The sequence below is a fragment of the Pteropus medius genome, unplaced genomic scaffold (assembly GCF_902729225.1).
Source record: "Pteropus medius unplaced genomic scaffold, Ma_sr-lr_union100, whole genome shotgun sequence".
Classification (NCBI taxonomy): domain Eukaryota; kingdom Metazoa; phylum Chordata; class Mammalia; order Chiroptera; family Pteropodidae; genus Pteropus; species Pteropus medius.
In genome coordinates, this window is record NW_024355008.1 from 7477308 (window position 1) to 7489322 (window position 12015).

The following is a 12015-nucleotide window of genomic DNA, read 5'->3' on the forward strand; positions in this document are numbered from 1 at the left end:
TTTTTTTAGATTACAAATTAATTACTTGCTTATATAGAAACTTGGAAAATAAAATCTAGAAGAGGGAAAGGAGTAAAAATCAAACAATCTTATCAGATAATTTTTAATGTTTCTTATTTTTAGGCATAATGTATAATATTTTATATAGCTGAGTTTACATTACATATTAAAGTTTATTAGCTTGCTTTTTTCTTCTCAAAATTGTATCATAGACACATCCCAATGACATAAAAAACTCTTTATAACCATCATTTTAATAATTCCATTATATCCATAGTGTGGATTTTCATAATTTACTTAACTAATCTCCAATTTTTGAGCATTTAGACTGATAGTTTTTCATTTTTATAAGTAATATGATAATAAACATCTTCATGCGTAAATGTCTGCATATAGTATTATTTTTTAGGATGTTTCCAAAAATGGAATTACTGGAACAAAGGATAAAAGTACCTTTAACATTCATGAGTTGTATATTGTTGTCGCTTTCGTAAAGGCGATACTATTTTATCTTCCCAACACCCTTATATGAGAGAAGGTACTAGAAAGCTTACAGGAATTTTCAACTAGATATACCTAGCTAAGATATCTCATAATAAAAAAGAAGTTATTTTATTATATAGTTTATGAGTGTCAACACAATATATCATTTCAGAATAATCAAAGCCACTGGCTGAAAATGTATTTGCCCAGGCCACACCACAACTCAGTCTTTCTCAGAGAAATAAAAGAGTAGCTACCTAGTTTGTTCCTAGCTCTAGGATCTCCATTTCTCCCTAGTCCCATCTTTGATTCCAGGGCTGACCTATAGCATGTTACACAAGTTCCCATGAAAGGAGCAGCATATTTCTGTGACTGCTGAAGATGGCTACCTGCCCACCACACTACTGGCCAGAGGAAGAAGTCTCTCACCTCACTGCCACAAAAGTCCCCTCCGGGATCCTTGGGGCCCATTTTCCCTGAGCATCCTGTGTCATCATTGTCTTTTCTCCTTTCTACACCAAACTTCCTTTTCTAAAGTGAAAGGAAAGAAATCTCTCTCCAAATTATGCTTTTAAGTTTCACAACTGTGCTGCTTTGGGCTGTTAGATTTTTGGTTTGTTTGTTTCCACATTACTTATTGTTGTTGTCATTTGCTCTTCGTTAAACAGTCCTCTCTCTCTGTAACCTATGGAACTGGTCCAGATGGGGCTGGCCTGGCAGGAATCTGGCATCAGCCATTGAACTTCTGTGCATGAGGGAGCCTTGACTGCAGCAATCCTGCTTCTGTTTGGTGGAAATTTTGCCACATCCCATGTATAGCCTAACCGGATGAGTGGAAGGTGGTAAGAAGTAGCCTTATTTTCCTCTGGTGTAGATATTTTAGAACCAGGATACGGTGGTTGTCCTCAAAATGCCTCATCAATTTGCCATGCTCTGAGGCTCCTTAGTTCTCATGTGAACCACTGATTGAAGTTTGCCCACGCGCCTCCCAGGCATCCCTGATGTTTCAGCTTATATAGAACATAAGCACCTTCTGGAAACCCAGTTATAGAGTATTTAACATAAAATATACAGTGTGGTTCTGATGTTAAAATCCAACCCCTTCCTCCTAAGAAATAGTAAAATGTCTCTGTCCCTATTGTTTCTTAAGCATTGTCATCCTGATTCTTTATCTATTGCTGGTTCTCACATTTTCACTCAGATATCAGTCTGTTTCACATTGGTTGTTTCCTTAATACCAGGAATTTTTCTGTTAATCGAGAACAATTCTCAATCTGTGTCTCTGAGCTTTAATTCTCTCTGAACTTTGCAATATGTGACAGGTTTTGATACCTTCCCCATTATTGGCCAGAAAAGAGCAACTTTCAGGGCCGAACGCAACCTGAAAGAAATTCCCTACTGTTCAAAAATTATAGATGTATGATAAATTCTGAGTCATAACATCAATCATTTCCCTAGGCTGCAGCTCCTGAGGATGTTCCTGTTTAATTGAACTAATTCTCAGGCAGACATACTCTCCATCCCAGTCTTAGACACTCTGAACCCAAAGTGATGATAGTCCAGCTGTTGAGATGACTTGATGGGATGTGTCTCTTTTTGTAAAAAAATAATAAAATGCCCATCATTGAAGATAACCCCAATGAGTCTCTTGCTAAATTAACGAGCCTGCCCAAGACACATTAGGACTACACTCAGTATATCCGTTTCCATTTTTTTCTCATATTGTTAATGTAATTTAGGTTTATCGTAGGAAATTTAGAAAACTGAATTAGCAAAAAAATTAAATCAATAACAAAATACTTGCAATTTACCAGAGGTGTTTAGTTTTTACATGTATTCTTCCAGACATTTAAAAATATATATTTAAATGAAAAATAGAATCCTACTGTTTGGTAATTCTTTTTCTTTTGTGTAATGAGCAATATCTAACTTGAATTTGAATATTAAACCTGAAAGCGAGAATCCTTAAATTTTCTCCACAGTAAGTAGATTTTCCCTAAAGTCAGGTAAGAGCAAACCAAGAATACATGCAGCGGCAAACAGCCTAAGTCACACTTCTTCTTTTCCTCATTTTTCTAGTTTTGGTAAATAAATGTGAAAATGAGATGACAAAAAAGGAACCTGTGTGCGATCAGGTCGCTATGCTGCCCCTCTACATTGGGTCTTGGTGACTTTTATCAAGAAAGGAGGCCTCGCTGGGGAACACGACAGATTTTATGTTGTGTTGGGGTCTTGGCAATGGTTAATAGTGACATGATTCTGTAGTGGGAATTGGTCTGTAAGGTTGCCCTCTGTTGGAGTGCCTCATTTAAACTTGCAAACACTCAGCTGGGTGTGGTTATGACATGGGAAATGATTACCGGAAGCCCCCCACCAGGGTGAGGCCCATCCTCTTGACTTGTCAATATGGCTACTGCACCCACTTTTTCTGTATGTCGAAAGCCAAGACTGACAGTCCCTTTAGAATAAGTATTTCAATTATTTTAGTTAATGTTTTTCTGTGCTATCACCTTAGGTAGTGCAGAGAGATGAAATTGTTATAATTTCCTACTTTATAATACTCGCAATTCATATTAAAAATATTTCCATAGCTGTATTGTATGAGAAACAACTTACCTTTATTTTAAAGGCTAATATTTTTAGATAGTTTAAATCATGACGGTCATGATTTAGTGAGTTAAATAAAACATGTCAAAGGTCAAAGGTTTTATTTAACTCATGTCAAAGGTTTTATTTAACTCACTAAAAAATGAGAAAACCACTAAGAATGTTACAACTGATTCAAAGGAGACACCAGAGCAGATATATATCTCCAATCGGGAATGGCTCAAAGACAATGAAAGATGGAGATTACCTCTAGACAGAACACCCAGTAATCTTTTTCACCCATTCTAAAAGCTTTCATATTCCTAAGTTGAGTTTATATGCCACTGCCTTAAAAGCAAGATTCTTTTCACTCTAGCTATGTGTCATGCAGCAAAGGAGGATACAATACCCAATTGGGAAGCTCCCTTCATGAAAAGTTTAGTACCATACCCCCTAGATCATCAATCGGTCCACGAGAAATTAGGCAGAAAAAATAAGAAAAGGTTGGCTTCTTGGGTGAGTTCTCTTAGTGGCAGCAAAGTGTTCAAGCAGTCAACTAGACTGTAGAAAGCACAGGAGAAAGAAATCTGAAACTTGCCCTTTCAGTTTCTCTTGTTCCAACAACTCCAGGGTTAGGAACTTTTTGACGAAGCGAAACTATAATTTCAGAGTAATCTTTGAGACTTAGTCAGAGGCGAGATGTACCAAATTCACACCATTTAGTTATACAATTTTTTTTGAGGTGGGAGACAATAACTTCTTTACTTTAAAAAACAGAAGTGTAAATAGATATCACCACATTTATCAATGCTCCCTCTCCTTTTTTTTTTTTTTGTCAGTAATTCCTTTGAAAGGCACTTCCTGACCACGGAAACTAAAGAAGCATACCGCCCGCCCACACACCAGTTACACAAATTTTACAAACTGAACAATTTAAATATTTAAATTTTTTCTGCTAGCATAAGCTTCACTGGGATTGTAACATCATCCAATTTTAACCACTACATTAAAAGTATCTTCAAACAGTTTTACCAATGCTCAGTTTAAATCATCTCTTGAAAATAGTGATTTCACGGAACTCAGGTCACCAAATGCCAGCAGGGGGAACGTCATGAAATTTCCAGTCAGCCCTCAGTGGAATTTCCCAGACTACCTATTTTGCATGAGGTGGAGTCCTCACAAAGCAAACGATGTATTTGTTTTGGAGACACCCTGGGTACTCACTAGTGATAGTTTCCTCACAATTAATTCTATTCTAGCTTGTTTGAAATAAAACACACTCCCCTGTCTACTTTGCCTGACTGGGAGTTTCGTGTCTCCAAGAAGACTTATTCTATCATTCTGACCCCAACAAATCTACTTTCTTACTCACTCACAGAAGAGTTGAGTGAGAGTCCAGGTGGAGGTATTGGACAGCTTCCCAGTGACTCATGAGTCAAGTCATAATTGTGCAATTTCATCATTTTGTTTGGAGGGAACTCCCATATTTCAACATCTCTCAAATTCTTATATTAGGCAGGAATACATTCCAAAATCAAAAACACAATCGTGGTGATTTGGACTTTTGACTCCATAGGTCAATGCACTCATCTGAGCATCAAGGGCAGGGCAATCAGATGGTCCTTCAAGTCCTTCTGACTCTACATGTACATTTGCAATTCTCCAAATTAAGACTGAGTTTCTTTAGAAAGCTCATCAAGAGCCTTGTGCCTGGCTAAGCCCTTGGAGGACAATGGCATTTTTCAATTAAAATTAACTATTACTTTTATGAGTATTTATTTAGGGTCTATCTCCCTTGCTAGACATTAAATTCTAGGAGGACGGGACTGATAGCTTTCTCACTCGGCACTATCTCTCCAGCACCTAACACAGTGCCAGGCATGTTCTAAGCATTCAGTATTTGTTGGACAAACGAATAAGGGTACCAGGAGCTTGGATTCCTACCCATGCAACGCTAGCAGTGAGGAAGCCTGACTAGAGTGGGATTGGGCAAACTGCTCTGACCTCAAGGGCAGCAGAAGAAACCTTCAGACAACTGTGATCGCTGTCAGGGACCTCTTCTGACAGCTGAGGCTGCAGGATCTGTAATACTCAGTCCCTAAAATCTTCCTAGCTAGGATGTATTGCTCTGGAATGGACAGAGCGATACATCAGTTGTGTAGCTCTATGCTTGCAGGAGATCTGCCTGTAAAAATTATGGGTGGACCCAGGATTTAGATGCCTGTCTTAAACATCTCCACCCTGGCCCATGCCTGCCAGATCAACTCCGACTCCACTCGTGGTGCTCACCCTCATCTTCCCAGCACTAGGCATTCTCAGTCCAATCCTAATGGAACTTGGCAAATGAGATCCAATCCCATTGCAACTTGGCAAGTCAGAGCCACAACCAGCAGTGAGCCCTGCCTGGTGTGGGGCTTTGTCCCTTAGGATGAAAGGGAAAGCTTAAAGGATGCATTAGAACAAGCCACGACACAGAGGGGTCATTTTTTAATACTTTGCACAAAGGCAGCACTGCCAGAAACATCCTTTTTGCTTTTCTTTTAACTCTAAAGAGCTAAATGTCCTGTATACATACACTGGTCAGTCACTACATATTACATAAGAGTACAGGATTTGAGCTTTATGTAAAGTGCAGGACTTCCTTCACTGACCTCTGCCATTGTGTCGGCAGTAGATAGGCATGCTTAAACTTTCTTCCGGGCTCAACTCAGAGGAGAGGGAGAAGCTGAGAGAAGCCCCAAGAAGTCTCCTCTCGAGCCCCCTGCATCTTGAGACCACACCATTTTTCCGACAAAGGAGAACCATGCCCCCTGCAAATACGTGTCCTCTCACCGGCACACAAAGCAAGATATTTTCACCTAACATCAAGTTAAACTTTAATAACAGTTTTAAGCTTAAAAGCTTCCCTTATGGTCTCCACAAGCATTCTGTTTCACTCTTGAAATCTGTGATCTGTACTAGAGATTGCAAAATATGATATTCAGAATTTGAAATAACAGTGATTGGGGGCAGCACAATAAGATTGAGTGGGGGCGGGACAGCAGAGAGAAAGCTCATCTGGACTTTGGTAGGCTCGCTCTTTGTCTCAGGGCTTAAGTGTTTCCCAGGATGAAATTATCTGATTAATGTGTGGTTTTCCATAAACACTGTCCATAGATTATGATCAAAGACAGTGTGTACTTAAACAAAGAAGTGTAGGAATGAAAGCATTTTCTTTCTTTCTTTTGCTGAATCTCTTCTTAGACTCACAATCCTAAACCGTGGGGGATATTTGACAATGTCAGCAGCCATTTGCAAATGTCCAGCTGTTGAGACACATCTCCTGGACGGGGGTGAAAATGAACAAAATGCATCTGTTTTGCAAACTGCCAAACAGATGACTTGTGATCATAGTAAGTATCTGAAATTTACATTGAAAGGTTTTACACAGAACCTATGAGGAAGGGATAAAGTTGGATTTTAAATATGTGTGTGTGTGTGTGTGTGTGTGTGTGTTTGTATGTATGTATGTGTTTATTTGAGTAAGGCAAAAGAACAAGCGATGGCAGAAAGTGCTTTCCTTTTAATAATAGCAACAGAAAGGGAGATAATTTGGTCTGGGAAGGCTTACTGCATTTCTGCGAAGTCATTTGTTTATTGCTAAGTGATTTGCATACTGCTGGGGCTACCAGCTCCCTGCACTGAATTCCCCCAGGCTCTCTTCTCCTGCCTTCTTCCCACTCAGAGGATGGTAATCATTAACCTGGCAGGGGGAACACCAAGAACAAAAGAGCAATGGCAGTGGCAGGTGCTCAAAGTCACCTCTTACATTTAACTCTGTAAGAATCTGGGAACAGATCTGCCCTGTCAGCTTCTCAGGAGAAGAGTCAGACATTATTTTCTCTCTCTTGGAAAGAAAACCATTCGAGGGATTATGAATGTTACTCTGTGTCTCAGCCTGAAGTTTAAATCTTTTAAGCATGCAATTATTAAGATGCCAAGTTGCCTCACTTAATTACAACCTTTATTATGGTATTGAATACTTTAAATGCACTATTTATCACACCTGAGGAGAAGAGCCGGTCTGCCTTAATGGACCACTCTTAGTAGACCATCTATTGATTATCTTCTCTACTGAATTAATTCCTAGTAATCACCTAGAGAGCAGTCATTAAAGGAAGCGCCTCCTGCAAATACAGGCCTAGAATGGTGGGATGTGATGGGCCTTCAGATAGCGTCAGCTCTTGCCCCTCCTCTTGTAATTTGAGCCCCTCTAGTTAAAGAACAAAAGCCTTGAGATCAAACTGGTTTCTTCACTGTGGAAAGGCTTTATTTAAAGGGGACCACCACACAGAGCAGGACAAATCAGTTTCTTCCTTAAGAGTTTTTTATAACTGAGCCAACTGTACTTTCGTTGCTCCCCCCACCTCACCCACCCGCCCCCCGAAGGCCCTTTCCCGCATTGAAACAACAAGACTGGTCTGTTGAAGAATGTACAGCCACCGAAGAGTTCAGTGCTTTGGGAGTTTCTACCATGTGCTGGGTACTGCACTGCCTCGGTTCATTGAATTTAATTCAATTTTTGAAGGAGTCCCTCATTCATGAACCTGACATCAAAGTATGTATGATTAGCCCCATTTTTGGATGAAGTACCTGAGGTTCAGAGAGGTTATTGTCAGGGAGGGGAAATCTTCCCCTCTTAGTTCTTGTGGCTGGTCTAATAATCAAACTGACATGAGATGAATTAACAGGAAAAAATATCCTAATTTATTATGTGTGTACATATGGGAGTTCTGTAAGAATATGAGACCTGAGGCCCAATCACAAATTGGACATGGAGGCTTAATTGCCACCTTGAGCTAAAGAGAAAGGGTAAATTGTGGTTTAGAAGGAAGGAAGACTATTCACATAGAGGTAGAAAAGCCAACTTCATCAGTGGAACACACAGAGAAGACTTTGATCAAATAACTCTTGCTCAGATTCCTCTTTGTTTATCACACACTAGTTTATATTAAACTTTACAGTTGACTCTTGAACAACTGGGGGTTAGGGACACAAACCTGTTATGCAGTTAAAAATTCATGTATAACTTTTGACTCACCAAAACTTAACTACTAATAGCCTACTGTTGACTAGAAGCCTTACTGATAACATAAAGTCATTTAACATATATTTTGTATGTTATATGTATTAAATACCTAATTTTACAATAAAATAAGCTAGAGAAAAGAAAATGTTTTCAGAAAATCATAAGGAAGAGAAAATATATTTACGGTACTGTATGTATTTATTGAGAAAAGTTCTTAGGTCAGTGGATTGGTGCAGTTCAAACTTGTGTTGTTCAAGCATCAGATGCAGTTTATCTATGATGACAGCTCCCTTCCTGGAGCAGGTCCTCTATCTAAAAGTATTTTAAGCAGTTAGGAGGAAGGTCAATGGTTCTTCCTGAGTCTTTTGTTTCTTAAAGATAACTAGTTTAAAATAATGAACATCTGGACGTGGTTCCATAGTGTAGTGGTTAGCACGTCTGCTTTACACGCAGAAGGTACTGGGTTCAAGTCCCAGTGGAGCCACCATCCATGGTCTATGGCCATGCCACCCTGAACAAGCCTGATGTCTGATCTCGGAAGCTAAGCAGAGTCTAGCCTGGTTGGTTAGTACTTGGACGGGAGACCACCTAGGATGACCAGGGTGCTGTAGTCATAAATAATAATAAATGACAATTAAGAAATAATGAATATCCAAAAAAAGACGTATTTTAGAGTGGCAAAACTTTGTTCCCCCTCATTATGTATGTATTCAAGGTAAATAATAGTGGGTCATAGTAGCTCTGTCTGATTTCAAGGAGACATTGAGAAAAACGGCACACTGACAAGAGGGCGAGGAGGGCTAGGAAGGCAAAATCCAGAGCTGTGCTCCTGCCTTTACTCGGTGGAGGAAGGAGATCCCTGAAGACTCAACATCTCCCAGGGGGCCATTGTTCTTTTGTTCTCTTACAAATCACATTCAGAAGTCACTTACATCACTAGGAAGAGCCTGCTGTCACAGGCACCTCTTTTACAAATGAATTGTCTCCTCTAATTCAGTCCCACTGCAGTACCCAGCCACTAGTGCAAAGGTGTATTTGCAAAACCAAAGAGTGAAGGTCTAGCTAGCTGCCTCTTTTCAAACTTCCCTTTCCTGTTGCTCCTTTCTCTTCTGGAATCAGGAGGGCAGAATGAGGATAGGGGCTGTGGTCCAAGAGCAGAGATTGGCCCTGGAGACTGAGAAGTTTCTAGACAAGCCACCAAGTCAGGGTTCTGGTATCCCACTGGCCATGCTAAGTCTAACGCAAAAGTCAATGAAGTTAGATTTGGCCACTTGGGAATGCCTCTAAGTTTGCATTTATAACCTCCAGTCACCCTTGTCGCATCCTTTTCATCCCTTGTGATATCTAATAACCACAACAATAATTATGTGGACAAAAAAAGGGGTTCTATGGAAGTAACCTCACAAATTCCTAACTAGACAGGTCACGGTGGGTAGTCATGCCCCAGGCATATAACTTCTTTAGTCAAAGGTTTTAAGCCAGCTTTGTCCATTTTTCTTGTGTTCGCATCTAGGTTAACACTCTTTTGAAATGCTAGAAGTAATATATCTGGAAGGCATGATTCCCCTCAAGAGAGCACATTATCTTGTTAACTATCCTGTAATCCTAATCCCTTACTTTGCTCTCTCCCACCCTCATGTAATCTTCCTGGGGCGTGGCTACCCACCATGACCTGCCTGTTTATGAATTTATAATCAGATCATCCTGTGAGCTTACTTTTTAGAATCCCCTTTTTGCCCACAACTCTTTTTGGTCATTAATCAATCCGAAAATGCATCGAGGACTTTTGGTCATATAGAGTGGTTTCACAGTGCTTGTAAGGCTCATTTCTAAAAGAAGTCTCAGTATCGATGTCATCTGGTTGACACCGTGGACCAATGGAGATGGAGCAACGCCGTAACCATGGGATGTGAATTTAAGGCTGAATTGTCCCAAACAGCGAAGGGCAGGAAATGGAAGGCAGTCAGGTCTCACGGCCTTCATTGCAAAAAAACAGTCTGGGTCATTTCTATCCTGTGAACTATCGTAATTTGAGTTTTGCCTTCTGTCTCATTTTTCTGTATTTCCCACCTAGTATAACATTTACAAAAGCCATCAAAGAATATTAACAATTACCTTATGCATCTTCATTAATCATAAACAGTTGGACTATATAGAAAAACTCCAGAAAACAAGTATAATGATTATGACTAATATTAGTAGCAGACAGGTAAAGACAATCAAACAAAATAGTTTCTGAGTTCAACCTCAATCTGTAAGTATAGAGGCCTCATCGATGTCTTGAGACAGCTGTCTCCCTCTGATGTCAGTGGCTTTTTATACATCCCTTGTAGCAGAGGCAAGTGTCAGAGACAGGGTTAGATGTCCATTCGTGGTTAGGAACCTGATAAGGTCCCTTCCAACAAGGTTGGAGAGTGTCTTTTATTTGATGTCCTTTTCAATAAACAAAATCTCCAGGCGACAGTGAATGATCTTTAAAGGCTTTGTCTCTTGGGAGCTCGCTGCGAAAGGAAGTGATTACCAACTTGGCATTTTCTTGAAATGATTCTATCAAAACTTGGCAATAGTGTAAGATGTCTCCTTTCAATAATGTCAGCTCACAAGTTCCTTCATCTAATTTATGTCCAGCTTAAATGCACTATGATGCATGAAGGAGTGAAAACAAAAAGAATGAGGTATGCCAGGTAGCCTAGAAGAACCAATTGTCTTGAGTTTCTCATAGCCCTAACTATTTATTTAATTTACAGCCATTGTTTACCCATACAGCACAGCCTAAAAGTTTATTTATTTTATAGTGCTCACTTATTTTACAATGCTCCCAATGTAATTTAACATAAAACCAGACACTTTGAAGTATTCCAGGGGCTTTTCTGGAACAACACAAAGTTATTCTTACATATATTAAAATTATAACCCTTAAAACCTCAATTTCTAGTGAAAACTAAGAAGTCAAAATTATGAAGACATTTTATAAACTCTAGAAACATATTTCATATACATCAAAGTCAATTATTAACAGGGACTTATTTCTGTAAAACCTAGGTAAAATATAATATCAATAAATCAAAAGACATATGTGTTTTACTTAAACCAATACACTTAAAAACTGGCTTTTATTTACTAAAGATTTATCTTAGATTACGTGAACTTGAAAAGCATTTGAGTTAGTTTCTATATTTCTGAGAATAATAGAATACCCAATCCTTACAAGCACTTGCCTTTAAATTAATTTTAATATGATCTGGAGGTAGAAAATTATCTCACATTTACAACATATATATATATATATATATATATATATATATATATATATATATATACACACACACACACACACACACACACACAGACATAAATATAGATTTTTTTTAGTCATGAGAAAATTCATTAGTTTATAAAACAACAGTTGGATTCAAATTTTGTTTTAGAGGCATTTACAATTTATATCTATCCTTGATAAGTCGTTTCAAATAACCTTCCCCCTTTTAAAATAAGGACAGCCATTTTTAATATCTTAAAGAATTGGGTCGATGCTGAAATGACAACCTAAGTTGATTCATCTAAATCCTCCTTTTGAATCTTTGGGAGACCAATTAAGTGTGTTTTCCATCCATTTTGCCTAGTTTTATAGCTGTTTTTTCCCTAATTGTATGCACAAAAGATTTATTTAGAAGTATCTAAGGATTCTTATCTTGGCCACCTTAGTATTAATGGGGGGGCTGACGGCCCTGGGGTTTGTTAGTCTCAGGGGCACAATTTCCCACGTTAATTTCAGGTTTTCCTTTGAGATCCATAGAGTCTGAACAAACTTCTAGGGAAAACCAGCCCATACATGCACATCACCAGACAAGGCAAATGTGGTGACTATGCCTATAGGA

General features: G+C 38.9%; 1 non-coding gene across 1 annotated transcript; it reads left to right on the forward strand.

The window, feature by feature from the left end:
- The first annotated feature begins 8548 nt into the window (after nucleotides 1-8548).
- Nucleotides 8549-8621, forward strand: TRNAV-UAC (transfer RNA valine (anticodon UAC)). The gene has a single exon. It is a non-coding gene; the product is annotated as a tRNA-Val (tRNA).
- The last annotated feature ends 3394 nt before the right edge of the window (nucleotides 8622-12015 follow it).